This window comes from Microcaecilia unicolor, chromosome 4 (genome assembly GCF_901765095.1).
Source record: "Microcaecilia unicolor chromosome 4, aMicUni1.1, whole genome shotgun sequence".
Lineage (NCBI taxonomy): Eukaryota > Metazoa > Chordata > Amphibia > Gymnophiona > Siphonopidae > Microcaecilia > Microcaecilia unicolor.
The window spans coordinates 170,141,763-170,163,476 of NC_044034.1; the positions used below are offsets into that span (position 1 = coordinate 170,141,763).

Sequence of the window (21,714 nt, forward strand, 5' to 3'; positions counted from 1 at the left end):
GTCTGCATTTGAGAAAAAGAGAACTAGGAAAGTACAAACAGCAACAAAAGTGATGAAGGAGTTGGAATGGCTCTTATAATGAAAGACTAAAACAGGTTAAGAACAGAGAAGACATGGAAGAGGTTTAAAAGCACCAGTGGTGTGAACATATAAATAGTTAATTGTTATTTAGCCTTTCAAATAGTACTAGCAGCACTAGTGGCCACTCGGGGGAAACTGGCAAAGTAGCAGAAACACATTTCAGAAAAGTGGTCTTTTTTTTTCAGTCAACATACTAATTAAACTGTGGAAGTTGATGCCAGACCAGTTAGCATAAAAGCTATTGCCTTCAAAAGGTATCATCTTATTTTCATTTCTGTGCTTTGTTTTATTTCTATTTATTATCATAACTGGGTTTGAAAGAGATTTTGACAAGCTCTTGGAGAAAAAGGCCCGAACAATAATTAGTCATAGAGATTTGAAAACAGCCACCAGTTATTCTTGGGAGAGAACTAACTATCCTATATAATAATTCTCACCTCCAACAGGATGTGCTTGGGACCGTGCCTGCCGGAAGTGGTCTGCTAGGCAGGCACGCACTGACCTCAGTGACATCAGTGACAGACAATTTGGCAAAGCAAAACAATCTGAGTGCTGGCCATTAGGACACACGGTTGATAGGAGAGTTTTAAAAGACTGAAGGAACCGAAAGTGTTAAATGGGGGGAGGGGGGAGTTCTGAACGACTGAGAGCAAGATGCACTAAAGACGTCAGTAATTCCCGTTCCCTACGGATTCCATAGCAAATCGGTAGGGAACGGGAATGCATCAACGATAGGAAATGCAAATGAGCTACTCGTTGTAGCTCACTTGCATTCTCTATTCCTTCGGTACCTGAGTCGGAGAATCGGGACGTCCCTTTTGATTAGGCTCCTCTTCCTGGTCTCTTCAGCCAATCAAAGCGGGCTTAGCTGGCTGTTGTCAGCGAAACGCGCTCTGATTGGCTGAAGAGACCAGGAAGAGGAGCCTAATCTAAACGCACGTACGTCCCAATTCTCCGGCAACCAGGAAAATAGAAAAATTTTGCTGTGGAGGGGTAAGTGGCGCGGCGAAGACAAAATAGAAGGGGGAAAAAACACGAGCGCCGGCAGAGCAAAAAACTGCGAAAACAAAACGTCTCTCACAAGCACAGGGAGAGTACATCCTTAAAGGACGCCCCTCACATGCGCTCCCTGCTTTTTTTTTACCTTTTTTTGGGGGGCCCTTTTCCTTTCCGATTCCCTCACAGGAGCCCTAACGAGAGGTGCAGACCTCCCGTTAGGGTTCCTACGGTAAGGGAATCGGAAAAACGGTAGTGCATCTCATTATAATGGGCTGCAACGGTAGTGCAGCTCATTATAATAGCTTTTGAATCATTTGCATTCCGTTTTCGTTGCCTGCTACCGTGGCAGGGAAAATGCCCTCAGTGCATGCCCCGGGTAAACTACTTGCGTTTTAAACTGGCTGGAACCAGTTTAAAACGCAAGTTGTGGGCTCGTTAGGTTTTGTGCATCTGGCCCTGAAAGACATGAACATTTGGGAAAGGAAAACAATCTGAATGCTGGCCATTAGGACACAGGGTAGATAGGAGAGTTTTAAAAGACTGAAGGAAACGAAAGTGTTAAACTGGAGAAGGGGGGGGGGGGGGAGTTGTGAATGACTGAAAGACATGCAAATTTGGGACAGGAAAACAATCTCAATGCTGGCCATTAGCACACAGAGTACATAGGACAGTTTTAAAAGACTGAAGGAACCAAAAGTGTTCAGGGGGGGGACAAGTTCTGAATGAATGAAAGAAATGAAAATTTACGAGAGGAACACAATCTGAATGCCTGCCATTTGTACACAGGGTAGATAGGACACTTTTTTAAAAAAATGAAGGACGTGAAAGTATTACATCTTGGGGGAGGGGTGAGGAGGAACGCGGTGGGGTATCCGGATACTGGGCATTAGGGCCACAGGGGTACATAGACTTTTGAATGCCTTAAGGAACCCAAAGTGTGGGAAGGAGGAGGAAAAGGAGGGGAGGGAACAGGGTGAGGGGCATTAGGAACAGGGAAGGGGGCCCTGTCACACACACTCTCATTCTCACACAGACAGTCTCACTCTGTCACACACCCGCACATTCACTCTGGCTCTCTCAAACATACACACTCCCAGGAAAACCTTGCTAGCACCCATTTCATTCGTTTCAGAAACGGCCTTTTTTACTAGTAAGGAATAAATTTGGTCTCTTGGATCTGCAAGCTGCTTTCTAGTGCAGGAAGCTGGCCTTGATAGACCTATATTCTGATCCATATGGCGCATCTTATGCACTTAACCAAACATCATTATATACACTCTGTACAGTTTGATCATTAATTTACAAAGTATCATATAAACTTTACAAACAAGCGTTACATCGATAGAGAAACGAACGTACCAAACAAGATAGGTGGTCCTTTGTATGGCAGGCTGAAAGTCAATGACCCTCATGCTGGAGGATAATCAAGTTTCCTGCGCTCGGACTCCGGCTGCGGTCACGTGACACAGAGCGCCTGCTGTGTGCTGTTTAGTTTCAGTCGCTGGAGCCTCTAGTGCCTGAAGCGGGAGAGCCCTCCTCTGTGGGTAGGCGCGTCACCGCGCGGAACAGAACAGCAGGTACAGGAAGGGTACTGACAACAAGGAGACCGGGACGGACACTGTCTACACCTGGGACCGGTTGCCTCTTCCCTCAGCACTGCCACACACAAGACAGGGGTCAGCACCGGCGCGGGGGAAGGTCAGTGACAGGGTGCAGCCTTGTCCCCGCGCCCTGTTTGGTTGGGAGGCGGGTAGGTAGTAAGCGTCGAAATTTGGCGCGACGGTTCATTGCGGCAAGGCATGAGCTAGGGAAGGAGAAGCGTCTACAGGTCCAAGAAGCCACGCCCCCTTCCACTTCACAGAGGTTAAGAGCATGTTTAGCGCAAGTTGCAACGAGAAATGCATGTTAACGTTTTGTGTCAACTATTTTTGCACCATTTATTTCTGGGATTATCACTGTAGAACAAAAGTCTGATTCTGTGCCAGCAAGGGGCGCTTTAACAATATTCATGCATCTTTCAGGTGATTTAGTACCTGGGAAGTGTTGGAAATGCTTTAGAGCGCATCCTAGTGTGCGATCTGGTATTTGCAAAATATAGGACCAAGATATCCTATATATTTAAGCTTTGAAAACAAAAAATTTGTTTACTTGTGCATTTTCAATTGTCTAACTTAGGTGTCATGAAATTTGATTAAAGTTGCATTAGGCGGTACCATGTAATTTGTTTACTTTGGTCTGAAGGAGTTTGAGAAGGTCCTGGGATTCTGTCTGGGAAATATGGGGTCATTTTACTAAGTGGTGGTAAGCACTACTGTGTGCTTCCTGCATGCCAAAATGTACAAGCGCGGGGTGCGCTCAGAGTAGGCATGCTGAGGAAGTGTGCACAGATGCCTGAGCACACCCTGCAGTAGTGCATTTTGGCACATGGGCATGCTTGGGGGAGGAGAGAAGGCGTGCCCAATGCTAATTGGGTAGCACAGCTACATTGCCACATGCCAGCCGATTAGCACATAGCTAGCACGTGAGCCCTTTCCTCCTATTAAATAGATGTCAGTAAAGACTCATGTGTTGATGGCCATACGCTAATTTGGAAATTAGTGCCTGGCTATAATAGGAAAAATGGAAATGCAGCCATTTTACTGCTACTCTAAAAGTGACTTTGGCGAGTGGGGAAACCTACACACTTATCATAGCACATGGTCCCTTTTAGTGCAGCTTAGTAAAAGGGCCCCAGTGTTTGGAGTTTCTCTACCAGTTTATAACGTTACTTGGATGTTTGCATTCATTGTCATAAGATCCCTCAAAAGCAGCAGGAATTCTATAATCAAATGACCAAGATTATAAGAACTGAGTAGGACTGAAGCATGGAAACCTGTTATTTTGCTTCATGGTTTTATTTTAGTCCAGTTAATAGCTTTAGTTTGGGAATAATACTTCTTAATTAACTGTCTACTAAATATTTTTCTTGTGATTTGTATTATCTTGAGACAGTATCCCTTATTTTTTTCTGTCATTATTCTGGTCTTAGGCATAGTTGGGGGTGGGGAGAAGAGTCAAATGGGTCCATTCTCAGCGTTGCCTGCATTATTTTAAAATTGAATCAGAAAAATTGTTTCCATAGTGGAAGTTCAACAGTTTATTGTTTTGATGGATATTCATTTGTATATTCACATTTATTGGTGTGACACTGAAGTACTGAAGAGGCCCTGATTTTTCCTCTGAAGTTGAATAGTAGAAGGGGTCCTAACGAAATTGTTTGGCTGCTGTGTAGATTTTTTTTTTTTTTGTTACATTTGTACCCCGCGGTTTCCCACTCATGGCAGGCTCAATGTGGCTTACATATTGTATACAGGTACTTATTTGTACCTGGGGCAATGGAGGGTTAAGTGACTTGCCCAGAGTCACAAGGAGCTGCCTGTGCCTGAAGTGGGAATTGAACTCAGTTTCTCAGTTCCCCAGGACCAAAGTCCACTACCCTAACTACTAGGCCACTCCTCCACTAATGAAATATATAATGAAAGTACTACGACCCTGTTATTAAACAAGATGCTTCTTTTTAAATATAACATGTAAGAGTGCATTTATGGGCATATGCACTAACCTCATTCGATAACAAATCATCTAAATCTAAGTGCTGTCTGAATGCTTAAGTTTATAGAATACTGCCATTCATGCAGGTAACTGTACACTTAGGAACACTACTGCCATTTATGCACAGAACTGAAATTCTGTAATTACATGCTAAAATGGCTTAGTGCATAATTGTTAGTAGGCATTAACAGGGAAGGAACATGTGTGTATTATAGACAGGGCTGGCATATATATAGGCTACTTACAGAATACTATGTTATATGTGTAAATGCCTCATTTAGGTGCACCCATTTACACCAGCCATAGACTCGGTATAACCGTACACCTACATTTAGGCGTGGCAATGCTGGTTTATGCTAGCATTCAATAAGAACACAAATATGGTACCTAAGTGCAGTTCTTTAAAGGGGTGCCTATTTGGAGACTATTCTATGAAGGACAGTAGGCACCTACTGTACTTTATAGAATGCTAGTGTGGCAGTGCAAATATGCATGTATAATTTAGGTGTGACCACTTACATGAACCATAGAGCTAGTGTAAATGTTCATGCCTAGATTGCTAACAAATGTATGTAAATGATGGGGGTAATTGTGTCTGATGACCATAAGGTGGCCATACAGGTAGAAAAGGTGATGGTCAAAGCCAGAAGGAGGCTTGGGTGCATAAGGAGGGGGATGACCAGCAGGAAAAAAGAGGTGCTAGTGCCCTTGTATAAATCTCTGGTGAGACCCCATTTGGAGTACTGCTTACAATTCTGGAGACTGCACCTACAGAAAGATATAAATGGGATGGAGTCCGTTCAGAGGGTGGCTACAAAATTGGTAAGGGGTGTCTGCCATAAAAGTTTAGGGACAGGCTTATAAAAAAAAACATGCATATGCTGGAAGAGAGGTGGGAGAGAGGGGATCTGATAGAGATGTTTAAATACCTCAGTGGCATTAATGTACAGGAGGTGAGGCTTTTTCAAATGAAGAAAAACTCTGGAATGAGCGGGCATAAGATGAAGATAAGAGGAAATAGGCTTAGAAGGAATCTAAGGAAATACGCATTCACGGAAAGGGTGGTGGAAACATGGAATGGCCTCCTGGTGGAGGTCATGGAGATGAGGACTGTGTCAGAATTTAAGAAAGTGTGGGACAGGCACATGGGATCCGTTAGGAGGAGTTAGTGGTTGCTGAGGAAGGGCGGACTGAATGGGCCTTTTGGCCCTTATCTGCTATCATGTTTGTATGATATTCTATAATGTTCTTATATGACTCTGTGCGCTGCCCACATTTCAACCGGACTCCACCCATGTGTATGCCTGCCTTCAAACTATGTGCTGTAATATTTAGATGCCATTTTGTATGATAGCATGTAGCTGGAATATTGGCATTTATGCATGTATATGCAAATTTGCTTGTGTTCTGGTCATTTACGTGCCTTCTTGGTACCTAAATATTGGCATCCTCTTTATAGAATTACCCATTAAGGGCTAGATTCAGTGAATAACGCCTAAATATGGGCACCCCAAAAAATATTTGCGCTGGTGCTATTCTAGAAAGGGTGCTCTGGGATGAGCGCTCTACATAGGATAGCATTGAGCTCTGAAATCTACGCCCATCTTTGGGCATGAGGACTTACACTAACTAAATCCTGGTGTGCAAGATTCCAGAATGGCCCTGACCTGCCCATTCCCCTCCCATGCAAACACCCTCTTTGACGTTGTACGTCGATAGGCACTATCCAGTACATAGGGCGTGTAAGTGTATTTCCTCACTAGTCTGCCATTTCAGCCCCATTTCAGTGCTTTGCATCCATTGGAATGGATTTCCATGCCAAAATGTTGGTGCAGAATTAGTGCCTAATTTTAGGTGCCATTTATAGAATCCGCCCCCCTGAAAGTCTTGCTGCAAAGCTTTTACTATTCATGCAGAAAGCATTTGAATATGTATGCTGAAATAGCTTCTATAGGGCGATGTGCTGAAGTTTTGTTTTCTATCCCCTCTGAAACTCACCCTCTTTAACAAGCAATCGAAAACAGTGTGCACATTCCATGGTATTGAATGCAGATATATTTTTACTGTAATCCTGCTGAAGGTTGGGAACTGGAAGATTATATGTTTTTACTAAGTAAATGTATGCCAAAATGGCTCCTAAAAGTTGAACAATCACCGAGTCTACCCCTCTGCCTGAATTTCTATAGATGTCATTTATTAATGTGTCCTCTGTACTACATTCTGCGTAAAAGGGTAGTCGTCATGTTAGTGTTCCTTAAAGGTAATAAATAGTCCAATAAAAAAAGGTACCATCTTATTTTCCATTTTTTCTTTTATTTCAAGGGCAGTTCTATACACTAGGTGCTAACATTTATGTGCCCGTTGCACATGTAAGTGTTTAGAATACTAGGATATATATGTATTACTGTCTGTATGCAGCCTAAGCGCTATTCTGCAAATAACCTGCTTAATTTCCATAGTTCATATTTGCAAGGGAGGAGTGGGACACAGGTGGGGTTCCCACTTAGCATGCAACTTACAAAATTCTGTGAGTTGTGCATGATCCCACTGTATTTAAGTGCTCACTCTTCTGCCAGCTCCTGCTACCCGCCCTTGGGCACCTAAATGGAGTTACCCAGTTATAGAATTGCCCTTTTATGAATAGCTTTTGAAGGCCAGAACCTTCTTCCTTAGGTCAGGACAGTATGAACAAATGATGACAATGCTGTAAACACTGTTCCCTATAAGCTGAGCGGGACTCCTCTACCTACAGCTCTGCCAGTGGGGTGGGGGGTGCTATTTCACTATCACATTTTTAATAGCGAGGGTCAGGCAAGCTCTGCAGGGAACCTGCCTGTCCCTAGTGATTGAGAACACAATATTAAAGCAGCTCCCCCCCTGCTGGCAGCAATTCAGTTGGAGGACTCCTTAGAGGGAACAGTGATTGTAAAAGCATTCCATTGTTTCCTTTATATATTCTGGTATTTTAATCTTTTACTCATTCCTGACCTGATGGAGAAGGTTCTGGTCTTTGAAGCTAGTCACAAATTCCCAGATTCTGTATAGGTTGCCCAAATTTGGATGTGCAGGGCAGATATTAATTGGTTTACTAGTCATTAACAATCAAATATTGGTGTTTATTGGTACTAATTTTGACTTTACATGCTCATTTGCCTATGTGCTATTCTATAACGCCGTGTGCCCAAAGTGTCTCGTGTGCACCCCAAGTGGGGGCGTAGCCATGGGAGGGGCATGGGAAGGTCATTTCCCAAAATGCATTGTTATAGAATTATTATTATTATTAGCATTTGTATAGCGCTACCAACTTGCGCACCCAACTTGTGCACCAGGATTTACACCGGCTTTCAGCATGCGCCCAAAGTTTGGCATGAGAATCAGCGCTAAGTGCTATTTCAAATGAGTGAATAAACATAAACATCCTATATAATAAAACTCACCCTCAACGTTCTGAGGACACTGATGTCACTGTCAGGTCCTCCGGGCACTTTCTTCCGGTTCGAAGCCTTCGTGGTGGTGAAGCCACCAAAAACACTGTGTTGGGGCCCCGCCCTCACGTCAAACATGATGACGTCAAGGGCGGAGCAATGGCGTCAGTGGCTTCACAACAAACGACGCAGCAGATTGAAGGTGGCGTGCCGAGGTCTGCAACAATGGCGGGCAGTGCCATCAGAACGCCGAAAGGGGTGAGTAGGGAGGGAGGGGGGAGGTTCGGAAGTAAACCGTGCTAGCGCCCGTTTCATTAACGCAAGAAGCGGGCATGTTTTACTAGTAGTCTATAAAGGGCGCTTGGCATGGATCTCCCTTTATTGAATACGAGTTTAGCGCAGATCTTTCTGGTGCCTAACTTGGGTGCCATTTTCTGAGTCCGGTCCAAAATGTATTAAGTGCAATAAAGAAAGTATATGTTATTTTCCTTTTTTTAATTTATATATATTGCATCCTGTGTGAAATCGGGACTGCCACAAGTCTAATAACTTTCTGGTCTGCTGTCTTTGATAGACATCAGCTTCTCCTGGCTGATTCAAAGGATTTCATGTCCAAGTGGGACGATCTATGCAGGTCTGTCTTTGATGATATAGTCCTGTTAAAGATCAAGGTTAGACCAACATGTAGGTTGCCACCTTGTTTTAATCAAGATACTTTTTGATTGAACAGGAATTGCAGGAGACTAGAAGAAATGGTCTGAAGTTCACTCAGATGAGAGTAGATTACTGTGGAGAAAAGCAGTCAGACTATAAAAATGCTATAAAGGAAGCAAAAACTAACTACTATAGCAAATTCATGGGTGGTGACTCCTTGAATACTAGAAAGCTTTTTAATCTGATTGGTAGTCTTCAATACCAAAGATCTATAAGCTGTTAATGAAGTAGTAGTTCCTTCTGCAGATCAGCTTGCCACTTACTTCGTGTAGAAAATCTTGAAGATCAGATATGGTGTATTGACTCTCAAGAGTAATTATGAGGAGCACTTCAGAGAACCTTCCACCTTGTGCGGAGGTGCAAATGTTGATATGATTTGGCCATCCTTTCAGGTACCACATCTGACAGTGTTAAGTCCTGTTTATTAAAATATTCTTCCTCACAATGCTCCTTAGATGTTTGTGTGAATTACCTACTGCAAGCTGCTCCTAGCCTTTTTATCGATCTCCTTACAGCGAACATTTCTTATATGTTGTCACATGGTCTTTTTCCTGAGGAGAAGGGTTCTATTATGCTAACTCCCATCCCGAAAAACTTGCTGGCTTCAAGAAGCGATGTCACTAATTACAGACAAATTGCTTCCATCCCTTTATTGACAAAGGTAATGGAAGGTTTAGTTGGGCATCAACTCATGGAATATCTTTCCACCTTTTCCCTTTTACACAGCTCGCAATCAGGATTCAGATCATGTTATAGTACTAAAATGGTTTTAACCACTCTTGTGGAAGAAAGAAATTAGCTTAGGGAGAAGGGTTCTAGTGTTAGTTTGATGCGTCAAGTGCTTTTGATGTGGTTGACCATGTCATATCACTTCATTTGTTAGGTGATATGACCATGTCATATCACTTCGGAATCTGTGGTGATGTCCTTAAGTGGTTCCAGGTTTTCCTAATGACTAGGTCCTATCAGGTAAATTTATCTGGTTGTATCTCATCCTCCTGGACTCCTGACTGTCTTGTACCTCAGGGTTCTCCTCTGTCTCCCATTTTATTTAATGTCATGATGGCACCTTTAGGTAGGCTATTGGAGACACAAGGGTTAAATTCCTTTATGTGGATGATGTCACAATTTACATCCCTTTTACATGAGATTTTCAAGAAATTCTGTTAGTGGTTAAATCAGGTTTAGACCTGATGGCATCTTGGGCATCTGATTTCAAATTAAAATTGAATAGGGACAAAACAAAATTCCTGGTCCTCACGAATCCTTTTGATCATACACCTTTAGACAGGTTTACAATCAACCACGCTGCTTATCTGTTAGAGTCTGCACTAATAGTACTAGGAGTGGTTGTTGATCATCACTTAACTTTTGAGGCACAAGTATCGAATGTTGTGTCCAAATCAAATATTGTATGTTATGGCCCCTGTATATATGTTATCTCTTGTTGATCTTCCACCATGTAATGCTGTTCTTGGGTCTGAAGATTATCTAGTGTTTCACTATCCAAGTTATGAGAAAATTGTTTACAAATCAGTTCTTGCAGTGGGATTTGCTTATCAGGGCATGAAATGTTGGAACCCCTTGCCAAAGTCAATTAGGAGTCAGTGTGATTAAATGATATTCCATAAAATGTTAAAAACTTTCCTCTTTGGAAAATCTTTAGATGTGAATTCTGATCTCCCTGCCTAGCCAAATATTAGGTTACTGAATCTTGTTTTCATTGTTCTGTATTGGGTTTTTTTTAACTTTCTATTGCAGTGTACTATGTATTATAGTCTAGTAGTATGTTCACTTTGTGTTCTGTATGATGTTATTTCACTGTATTGTTAGCCACATTGAACTCAGGTTGCTGGAATAATGTGGGATGTAAATGCCATAAATTAAAAAAAAATAAAATTTCCCACAAATGGTAGGTTAGATATTGGTCTACAATTTTTTAAGACAAGAGGGTCTGATTTATTTATTTTTTCTATACTGGATATATGATAGCTTCCAGTGTTGATGTGTCTGTTCACTGTTGTAATTTTTCCATCTAGCTAGTGTTCTAAATTTCTCTAAAAATAAACAGGAAGGGTATTTTCTTCCTTGTGTGAAATTCTTGGGAACTTAGCCAGTCCTCTAGCACTGTGACAGATCACACTATTGTTGAGTTGTTCAGCTGGGGAAAAGAAGTCTTTGTGCATGAAATGTGATTTTTGTTTTCCATCTCTTAATTTGGTTTAACTTCAGTTCTTCAAATAAAAATGTATATGTGAGAGTAAAAGACTGGTTTGTTAAATTGCAAACTGTTAAATGCAAGAAGCCTGTGACATTGGTGACTCCTGGATTAGATTTCCAATTTAAGATGAAGCTTCATAAAATAAAAATATAGGACACAGACACTGGTATTATTAGTCTTTATGTTCTTATTATTTTGATAAAGTGGCCACATTTTTAACTAGTTGAACCTATGCATGCATCTAACACACTACCACAGGGAAAAGGCTAGAGAGCTTTATATCTGAATGACTTTATCACAAGTATTAAACTCAGTGGGGTCAATACTCAGCAGCACTTATTCAGGTACAAGTGGTTCCTGTCAGAATTATTGCTGCTCACAGGGGCCAGCTATGGCTTTAAAGCTGCATTATCCAAATAATGCTGTGGAAAATTACCCTTGACTGTCCCAGCACTGTCCAGATAGTACTGGACAGTTCAGGGGCAGAGCTAAGAGTTACCTGGTTAGCAGTGATATTCAGCTTGTAACTGAGGAACTGTGGGGTCCTTTTACAAAGCGGCGGTAAGCCTAGTGCGGGCTTACTGCTCGCTAAAAAGGAAGTACCGCTGGGCAACTGCAGCTACCCAGCAGTAGTTCCCACCACCAGCACGCACCATTTCCGGTGCTACAAAAATATTTTTATATTAGTTGCACCGGTGTGTACCCGGCAGTAATCGGTTACCACGGGTGTTGCAGGAGCCCTTACCGCCTCCTCAGTGGATGGCGGTAAGTGCTCCCACCTGAAATGGGCACACGGCAAGTGCTTCACTTGCCACACATCCATTTCTTTTTTTTTTTTTAACTGCCTTTTACCTGCTGCGGTAAGAGGGGGCCTCGGCGAACGTCAAAACCACACGCTTATGCCAGTGCAGGCCTCCTTTTGCTGCAGCTTCATAAAAGGACCCCTATCTGATAAAGTTAAGACAGCAAAAAGGCTGTCCTAATTTTATCCAGGTACCGATTCAAATATTGCTGGTACCCGGATAAGTGCTGGTGGCTGGTTTAAGGCTAGATGTTCATTTTCAGTATCCAGGTACCCCCCAGTTCTGAATATCCAGCCCTAAAATACCTGAGGCAGCTAGCATTTCAAAAGAAAACACTGACTACCACAGGCTGAACATCAGAGAGAATATTATTTTCATGATTTCTGACAAATGGAACATTTAGAAACGTTTTGGAGGAAATTCAATAAATGTCGTCCAAAGTTAAGCGCCGGGATGATCTGCTCTAAGCTAGTATTCTGTAATGGGCACTGTGCATGGAACGACCTTTACAGAATACAAGGTTAGTGCACTTTTTGGGCCAGATTCTATATATAGTGCTTAAAAATTCGTGCAGAAAACACTTCCGCCTAAGCGTATTCTATAAGTGGCGCCTAGAGTATATAGAATACACTTAGTTGATATCCTAGCACCTAAAACTATGCTCATCCATTTACACCAATGAAAATCCTGGTATGTACATTTAGGCGCAGAGGGCCATATTCTATAACAATGCGTGTAAATTTTGGAATGCCCACGAAATGCCCATTTCCCCACCTATAACCACACACCTTTTTTGCCTGTGCACATTAAAATTTGGGTGCAGTGAGTTAGAGTATGCTTATGGATGTGTGTGCGTAAATTCTAATTATTGCCAATTAGTGCTCATTATTTCTTGTTAAGTGCTGCTAGCAATGCTGATTGGCTTGTTAAGCCAATTAAGTTACACACATTGTTATAATACATTTGGATTTTGGCATGGAATGCTAGGTGCTCTATATAGAATCCGGGGGGTTGCGTCTAACTTTGGGCATGAGCATTTATGCCTGCCAAAGGCTGATGTAAATTCTGGCGCTCAACTAATGGCAGTTATGTGTGCAAATCAAGGTATTTTATAATGCTACACCCCCTGTTGGGTTGCATGCTATGAAATTTAGGCCCTCATGTTATATAATAGGGCATAGGGCAGATCCGCGCAGAACTCCTAGTTACTGCCAATTATGTGCCTGCTAATGCCAATAATTGATTATCGCCTAGTTAGCTAATTACTTTGCGTGCAGATGTGCAATCCATGCCCCAAATTGTGCGCCCAACTTTGGACGACCTATACAGAATCTGGGGTATGTACATAATAGGAATCAATGTTTGCCTATCTGTAGGCACAATTACTCTTCACAAAGGGAAGGCACTTCACCAAATTTGTCATGCAGGAAGAAAATGTGAATGTCTCAGACCAGGAACATTGGATCAATATTTTTAAAGAATGGGACATTCACAAAAATATTCCAGTTGCTTTCTGTTGGAAACTGTTAGAAGCTGTAGAATGCAGAACTGCTTTTTTATGAAGTTCCCCTGTCGAAAAGCAATGTCTAATACAGCTGCTTATTTTTATACAGATAGGTTTGATGTGTTGATAGGTCTTTTCAGTTTGTGTGGAAGTCAAGACCTGACATGTTTGCTTTGGTGATGCAGCGCACAGTTTTTTCTTTTTTGGAAGTTGGTGTACATGCTGTACTGTCAGCGAATGATCCTATGTCTCAGCTTGTGAACATGTGAATATCATGTATCTATCGTCAAACAGATTCTCAAAATGATCCTATGTCCCTGCTTGTGAACATGTGAACATCATGTATCTATCGTCAAACAGATTCTCAAAATGATCCTATGTCCCTGCTTGTGAACATGTGAATATCATGTATCTATCATCAAACAGATTCACAGATAGGCATGTGTGCCTTGGAGAAGATGTATCCTTGTAAGATTTTTTTTCTTTTTTTCCTTTACAGTATGCTTACCCTCTACTTCTAATTCTCCTCCAGTAGGAGGTGTCTCAGGAGCTTATGATGGAACCCTTTATCTCTTTGCAGACCAGCTGAAGGAGTGACCTCATTTACACCCCAAGGCCTTTCCTCGTGCTAACAAAATCTGTTTATAAACAAAAAATATATTTTGAACTATGCTTCTTGGTGTCAGTGTGTGTTTGAAGAGGCAGGTGTTAGCAAGTGTACAACCTACATGGACAGCCTTCAGCTGTAGATCAGGTGTAGAAGAGTCACTGGCAGCTTGAAGTTGCATTTTATGGGCTCCTTTTAATCTTTAAAGCCAGCTTGTTCTGCATGAAACTGAATTTTATTTCATGCAAGCTGGCTTATTTTTTGTTTAGCTTTGTCCTTCAAATTGATGGAGCATGGAGGAATAATGGAAAATGCCTGGGGTCATGGCCTGCATGATGCATGATTAAAAAATGTGCTGAACATGATCTGGAGTAAATCTGTTGTGAAAAAGGTTAATTGTACGTGGCACAGTGTGGATCTATCTTGCAAACTAACTGCAGTGCAAAGTTTTTTGTCAGCTGTTGTATTTGTATTTTCTCCGAGGACAAGCAGGCTTGCTTATTCTCACAAGTGGGTAGACACCGATGCACGTCACCCGGCAAATTTGCCATAGAAAAACTTAGAGCTTTAAGGAGCGCAAGCCACACTCCAGCGCGCCTGCATAAGTGCCTTCCTGCCTGCCATTTCGCTTTTTCCACGTGAGGAGCCACTGCTTTTTGTGGTGACTTCTCACATGCCCGGTTAGAGTGTTTCTTTCTCTTTTTTTGAGTTCCTTTCGGTGGTTTTTTTCTACCCGCTCTGTTTGCCTTTACGAAAAAAAAAGACCTTTATTTTTTTGTTTTTTGCCCCGCGTCTAAGTTTCCTTTATTTTTTGACACGGGCCATTTTTAGGTCTGCCCGGTCGGGTTTCTTCTTTGTGCCTTTCCCTTTTTTTCAGGCACCATCGCATCTTTTTGATTTGGCCGGTGCGGTTTTTCCTTCCATGTCCACAAAGAGGCATATTTTCAAAGCACTTAGCCTTCCAAAGTTCCATAGAAACCTATGGAACTTTTGGAAGGCTAAGTGCTTTGAAAATGAGCCCCAAAGAGGCATATTTTCAAAGCACTTTGGGAGGCTAAGTTCCATAGGTTTCTATGGAACTTTGGGAGGCTAAGTGCTTTGAAAATGAGCATAAATGTCTCCCAGTGGCTTCAAGCATTGTACCCGGTGCAACTAGTCCATCTTGGGGAAGGACACCCATTCGTGGTGTCTTCAGTGCCTTGGGCCCGACCATAGCCCTGCCAACTGTGTCCTCTGTCTTTGTATGAAGAGGAGGACCCTGGTTTCCTGTGAGGCTCAATAAGTGAAAAGTTTTGGAACCAGGTCCAGTTCCTCAACGTCAACATCATTATCAGCATCAAGGTTGGAAGCATATGCATTGACGTTGAACATCGCACTGGAATCAGGAGTCACGGTAGGAATGGCTGCTTCAAGACCCCGTGACACTGGCAGCAGTGAAGCATCGAGTGGGTCCCCCGGGACCATCCATTGTCGAACCCGACCCCAAGGCGATGGGAAGATTCAACATCGTCCTCATTGGCACAGAGGAGTATGGATGATGTGCATCCGGTGAAGGCCAAGAAGCACTGTCACCAATCTCCCTTGACACATGGTGCTGGGAGCTCCAGGATGCTGAGGGATTCTGCACCCGAGAAGCGTCGACGCCAGGAGGCCTGCTCCCCTTCCATCCAGGAGGTGCCGATGCATGCATTTTCAAGCATCTGAGATCCTGCTCCCACACTGGCTCCAGCGATTCTGCAACCTGCGCCTCAGCCGACGCCACAGCCTTTCCCGATGTCAGCCCTTGATGAGCACTTCCGGGCCTTGCTCTGTGAGCTTCTGGATGACCTTATGCAGCGAAGTGCATCAGTATTGGGGGTGCTTGCGCCTGCCATACCTCCCACTGCAGCCCCACCTGGCCCTCAGCCCGTGGTGTGGCGTCCGACACCAGCGCCACTTGCGGCCCCTGTGTCAACTGCCACCCAGGCCAACACTCCCTTGACGTCGGTGGAGGAAGCTTTGCTGGAGTCGAGATGGGAACCGGCTTCTTGACGCTACTCTCGAGGACATAGGTCCTCAGCATCGAGGTGGGCCCAGTCTCGGACATCTCTTAGGAAGATGTTATCCAACACCAAGGAGGGGGCGCTCATAGGAATCAGAAAGGAATCCCAGGTACTCTTCCACCAACAAGTCCTATGGGATTCCTTCTGAGCCCTTCCCTCCACCTGAGAGGAGACTGTCTCCACCTCTCTTTTACATCTTTTGTAGAGGAATTGGCTGATGCCATTCCATTCCCCATAGAAGTGGAGGATGAGCCCCAGGGCCAAGATGCTCGAGGTCCTGGACTACACCTCCCCTCCTAAGGAGGCAGTGAAGGCTCCTCTCTATGAGGTACTCAAGGCAGTCCTCATAAGGAACTGGGCATCCCCTCTGTACCTGTGGTCCCCAAGAAGATCCATGGTGAGCCTAGGTTTGTGAGGTCCTAGTTACTTCGTGATTCCATGATGGTGGACGCTTTCAAGAGAGCCAGGAGTATTAGGTACTATACTTCTGCTCCCCCAGGCAGAGAAGCTAGAACCATGGACTCTTTTGGGATAAAGATATATCAAGCCTCTAGGCTCATCTCCTGTATCTAGTCATACCAGCTCTTCACAAGTGTGTACTTGCGGAACTAGGTGAGGCAGCTGTCAGACTTGGTCGATGCGCTTCCTCCGGAGCAGGCCAAGCTGTTTCGCCAGTTGGTCAAGCAGCAGAAAGTGTGTCGCACGTTCTTAAGCCAGGGGCACTTACGACACTTTTGATGTTACATCCAGGATCTCTGCCCAATGCGCAGACTCTCACGGCTGCGTGTTTCTGACCTGGAACATTCTTTTCAGCAGAGGTTCGTGGATGATGCTTGCCGAGCGGATAACCTTTTTGGAGAGAAGGTTGAGGAAGTCGCTGACCAAATCAAGAAGCATATACAGATACTATATCTTCTCTCTTTTCCGCCGGGCATCTTCTGCAACTGCCTCCTCATACAGGAGATATTTTGACAGGTCGAGGAGTGCTCCCTATTACTGCTGTAGACGTAGGTACACTCCTGCAGCTTGCCAGCCTGCTCATGCACCTAGAGCCCCTGCTGCTCCCCAGCAAAAGCAAGAGACGAGCTTTTGACTGGCTCCAGCAGAGCATAGCTGCGGTCAAAGTGTCCATCCTGGATGACTTGCCGGTCGGGGGGAGGTTAAAGTTTTTTTACTAAAGGTGGCCTCTCAGAACCTCCGACCGGTGAGTTCTTCAAATAGTCTGGCTCGGATATGTCCTCAGTTTGGTTTCCAGACCTCCAAATTGTCCACCAAGAGCCCGTTCTTTCTTTCAGCACAAGCAGGTGCTTGCAGAGGAACTCTCTGCCCTTTTCAAGGCCCATGTGGTTGAACCCGTTCCACCTGGGGAAGAAGGGCAGGGGTTCTATTCCAGGTACGTCCTTGTGCAGAAAAAGACTGGGGGGATGAGTCTACTCTGAGTTCCAGTTCCAGCCGAGATGCTGAGTCCAATCCAGGTCCCAGTCCGAGTTCAAGTCCTGAAGCCAGTCCGAGTTCCAGTCCGGATGCCAGTCCAAGTTCCGGTCCTGGTTCCAATCCTGATGCCAGTCCAAGTTCCAGTCCTGATTCCACTCCGGGTTCCAGTCCAGGTTCGAGTCCTGACTCGAGCCAAGTCCGGGTCCCAGCCCCGGTTCGGTTACTGAGTCCCCTCTAGGTCCCAGTCCAGCTACCTGTGGTCACGTGTTGAAACTCCCCCGTAGGTTTCACCAGTGTTATCCATGGAGACCTGAATCACCTGTGGAGACCGGGGGGGGGGGGGCCTTGAAGTGGAGGTACTGTCACGATTGTGACTTTTTCTTGGTTTGTGCTCCTCTCGCCCTCTGGTGGCCAGAACCGGTGGTTGCCATAGACTTTCCAGACTCTCTTTTCAGTCCAGATATTTAGCCCTCCAGTCTTGCTTGGAAGTTTGGCAGCTAGCCTCACCCTTAGCTGCCTTGAGATTGCTGCAGCTTGAGCCTCAGCTGCTAATGGGCTTATTAGCCACCTGGAAACTTTCTGCTTTGCTTTTGCAAATGCCAAAGGTCCAGGTTACTGTTTGGTGCTGATAGGAGCATTTCTGTCTTGCTATGCTGTTAGGAGCACTTCTGCCTGTTTGTTTAAGCTTCCCTGCTTTACCCTTCTGGTGCTGATAGGAGCACTTCTGTCTTGCTGTGCTATAGGAGCACTTCTGCCTTGTCTTGTATCTTACCTGTATGCCTTGTTCTTGTCTGGGTGCCTGTGGGCACTCCTGTTTTGAACCTTAACCCTGTTTCTGTCAAGCTTGTTCTGTATCCTATTCCCTGTCTGAGAATCCCATATCCTCAGTAGTCCCGAACCCTGTGTTAGTCAAGCTTGTTTAGTATCCTGTTGGTCTAGTCTGTCTGCAAGCTAGGTCCAGTAAGTCGTGCCGGCCGCCTGCACCTGGGGGCTCAACCCCTGGGGAATGGTGGTCAAGCGCAGGTGAAGACCGGTTGCTCTGTCCTGCTTATTCCCTGCCTGCCTACTGCTGTAGTTCCAGTCCTGTGGTTCCAGTTTGGTTGTTCCAGCTTTGCCTGTCTACAGCTTCTCCAGCCTTGTTTGCTTACCCAGTCCTGGTTGAGGGTTTTGCCTACTGCTGCCGCTTGTCGGCAGCGGTCCAAGGGCTCACATGGTGCCAGTGTCCGAGAGCCTGAGACCATGACACCTAGTCTGTGAAAAGTTCAGGATGGTTTTCTTAGGCACCCTTCTTCCCATGATTCAGGAAAGCAATTGGCTATGCTTTCTGGACTTGAAGGATGCATATACTCACATCCTGATACTTCCAGTCCACAGGAAGTATCTTTGATTTCGCCTGGGAACACATCACTATCAGTACCAGAAATCGTGTGTGCTGGAGGTGGGAACTATCACCGGGTTCTTGCAGTAGCCCAGCGGTAGTTCTGAATTGGCGTGCAGCAAGCCCTTTATAAAAGGGCACCTAAATGAGGTAAACTTGAGAGGAGCAAATCAAAACCTAATAATAAGTCTATCATCACACAGTATCAAAAATATGTACAATTAACAGCAGTGAAATTCAAATAACAGAGATGTAATATGATGTCAGCATAATATCCACAATGAATATGCATGAACTTGATTTGCATACACTGCCTTCATTATATGCAAGTCTCTTTCATGCATATTTATTGTGGATATCTTGAAAACCTGACTGGCAAGGGGTACTCCAGGGCTGGACTTGGGAAGCACTGCAATAGGGCACCACATACAATGTGGTACACATTTGTAGCACATTTTCTGTGATTTTAAGCAAAGGATGTCCTCATAAGTAGCTTGACAGATATAGATAGCTTACAAATTAGTGAATAAAAATTCTTTTGGCCTCGTGTCAGCTCTCAGGGTCTTTACCAAGTGTCTAGCAGTAGTCGCAGCGTCGCTTCGCAGACTTGGAGTTCATTTGTTCTCTTATCTCAACGATTGGCTGGTGAAGGGCACCTTGGAGGACAGTGTTCGGGAGTCCATGCGAATGACTGTTCAGGTGCCTGAACTACTAGGGCTCATTATCAACTACCCCAAGTCCCATCTCCATCCTGTTCAACAATTGGAGTTCATAGGAGCCCTGCTCAACACAAGGACTGTCCGAGCCTACTTCCCGCAGATGCACACGGACATTCTTGTTTCCCTAGTGTTCAAAGTTTGGGCATCACAGCAGGTCACAGCTCAGCAGATCTTGAGATTGTTGGACCACATGGCTTCCACAGTGTACGTTACACCCATGGCATGCCTGCACATGAGATCTGCTCAGTGGACCCTGGCTTCTCAGTGGTATCAAGCCATGGGGAATCTAGAGGATGTCATCCAAGTATCCCTGGAGCTTGTATTTTCCCTTCAGTAGTGGACAATTCAGTCCAATTTGACTCTGGGACTTCCGTTCCAAATTCTTCAGCCGCAAAATGTGCTGACGATGGATGCATCTCTTCTGGGTTGGGGAGCTCATGTAGATGGGCTTCACACTCAAGGAGCTTGGTCCTCCCAGGAAACGAATCTTCAGATCAATCTCCTGGAGCTTCGAGTGATCTGGAACATTCTAATGACTTTCAGAGATTGGCTGTCGTGAAATTATTCTAATTCGAACAAACGATCAAGTTGCAATGTATTATACCAACAAGCAGGGGGGCACTGGATCTCGCCCTCTGTGTCAGGAAGCCATCCAGATATGGCATTGGGCTCGCCAGTACGACATGTTTCTCCAAGCCACTTATCTGGTGGACGTAAACAACGACCTGGCCAACAGGCTGAGCGGGATAATGCAACTGCATGAATAGTCTCTTCATATGGTAGTAGCCCATAAGATCTTCCGAGCATGGGACACCCCCTCGGTGGATCTTTTTGCCACTCAGATCAACCACAAGGTCCCTCAGTTCTGTTCCAGGCTTCAGGCCCATGACAGACTAGCGTCAGATGCCTTCCTTCTTCATTGGGGGACAGGCCTTCTGTATGCATATCTTCCAATACCTCTAGTGGGAAAGACTTTGTTGAAACTCAAACAAGACAGCAGAACCATGATTCTGATCGTGCCGTACTGGCTGCGGCAGATATGGTTCCCTCTTCTTCTGGAATTGTTCTCCAAAGAACCGTGGATATTGGAGTGTTTTCTGACCCTCATCACACAGAATGACGGGTCACTTCTACATCCCAACCTCCAGTCTCTGGCTCTCATGGCTTGGATGTTGAGAGCCTAGAATTTGTTTCCTTGGGTCTTTTGGAGAGTGTCTCCCGAGTCTTGCTGGCTTCCAGAAGATTCCAGAAAGATTCCACTAAGAGGTGTTACTCTTTTAAATGGAGGAGGTTTGCCATCTGGTGTGATAGCAGGGCCCTAGATCCCCTTACTTGTCCTACACAGACCCTGCTTGAATACCTTCTACATTTGTCTGAGTCTGGTGTAATTAGTGCTTATCATCAACGTGTAGAGGGTCAGCCCATCTCTGAACAGCCTTTAGTTGTTTGCTTCATGAGAGGTTTGCTTTTGTCAAAGCCTCCTGTCAAACCTCCACCAGTCTCAAGAAGCCCCCGGCTCTAATTTACTCGGAGCTCACGGGGGCTGGGTTGCTTCATCATTGGCAACACCACCACCCTATAAAACAGCCTTTGTCAAGCGTGTGTTTTATATTATTATTCTTTTTTTCTTTTATTTTTTTCTTTTATTTTATTTTACTATCTTTATCTTGTACGATTTTTAGCCATAATATATACTCATAGAGTTAGCATGTAACAGCTGCTTAGCTTGTTGAGGTCCTGTCCTTCTTGCAATTAGTTGTATATTATAACGCGACCCCAGACCGACAGTGGCCAGCGTTTCGTTGCCTGCGTCAGGGTCACTTATGTCTGCGTACAACTAAAAAAGAAAAAGTGTTTAGTACCCAAGTAATCATATCATTTAGTAATATATAATTACTCACACATTTTTTGCTATTATTCAACCACCTTCAGTCAAGGGTTTATCGTCTGACGGACCAACACTTAATGAAAATGGCTGCACTCTTTTATAGTTTTAATGACGTCAGACGCTGATGATCAGACTGACCAATCAGCTTGTATCTTCCTCTCTATCTCTATTTCAAATTTATCCAGACACATTAATCGATAACTAAACTTATCTGATCCTGGAAGCACTCTATCTAATGGAATCATGAGGGACATCCTAATATTTTATTCAATTTAGAAGAAATGTCCCCATTCTATCTTAGCGTTTAA

At 44.2% G+C, this 21,714-nt stretch overlaps 1 protein-coding gene across 1 annotated transcript in view; it reads left to right on the top strand.

Annotated features, from left to right (window-relative positions):
• Window positions 1-2,637: 2,637 nt before the first annotated feature.
• PPFIBP2 (PPFIA binding protein 2) overlaps window positions 2,638-21,714 on the top strand; it is a 310,354-nt gene continuing 291,277 nt past the window's right edge. The window contains 1 exon segment of the mRNA XM_030200947.1: window positions 2,638-2,830. The gene's annotated coding sequence lies outside the window, so the exon portion shown is untranslated.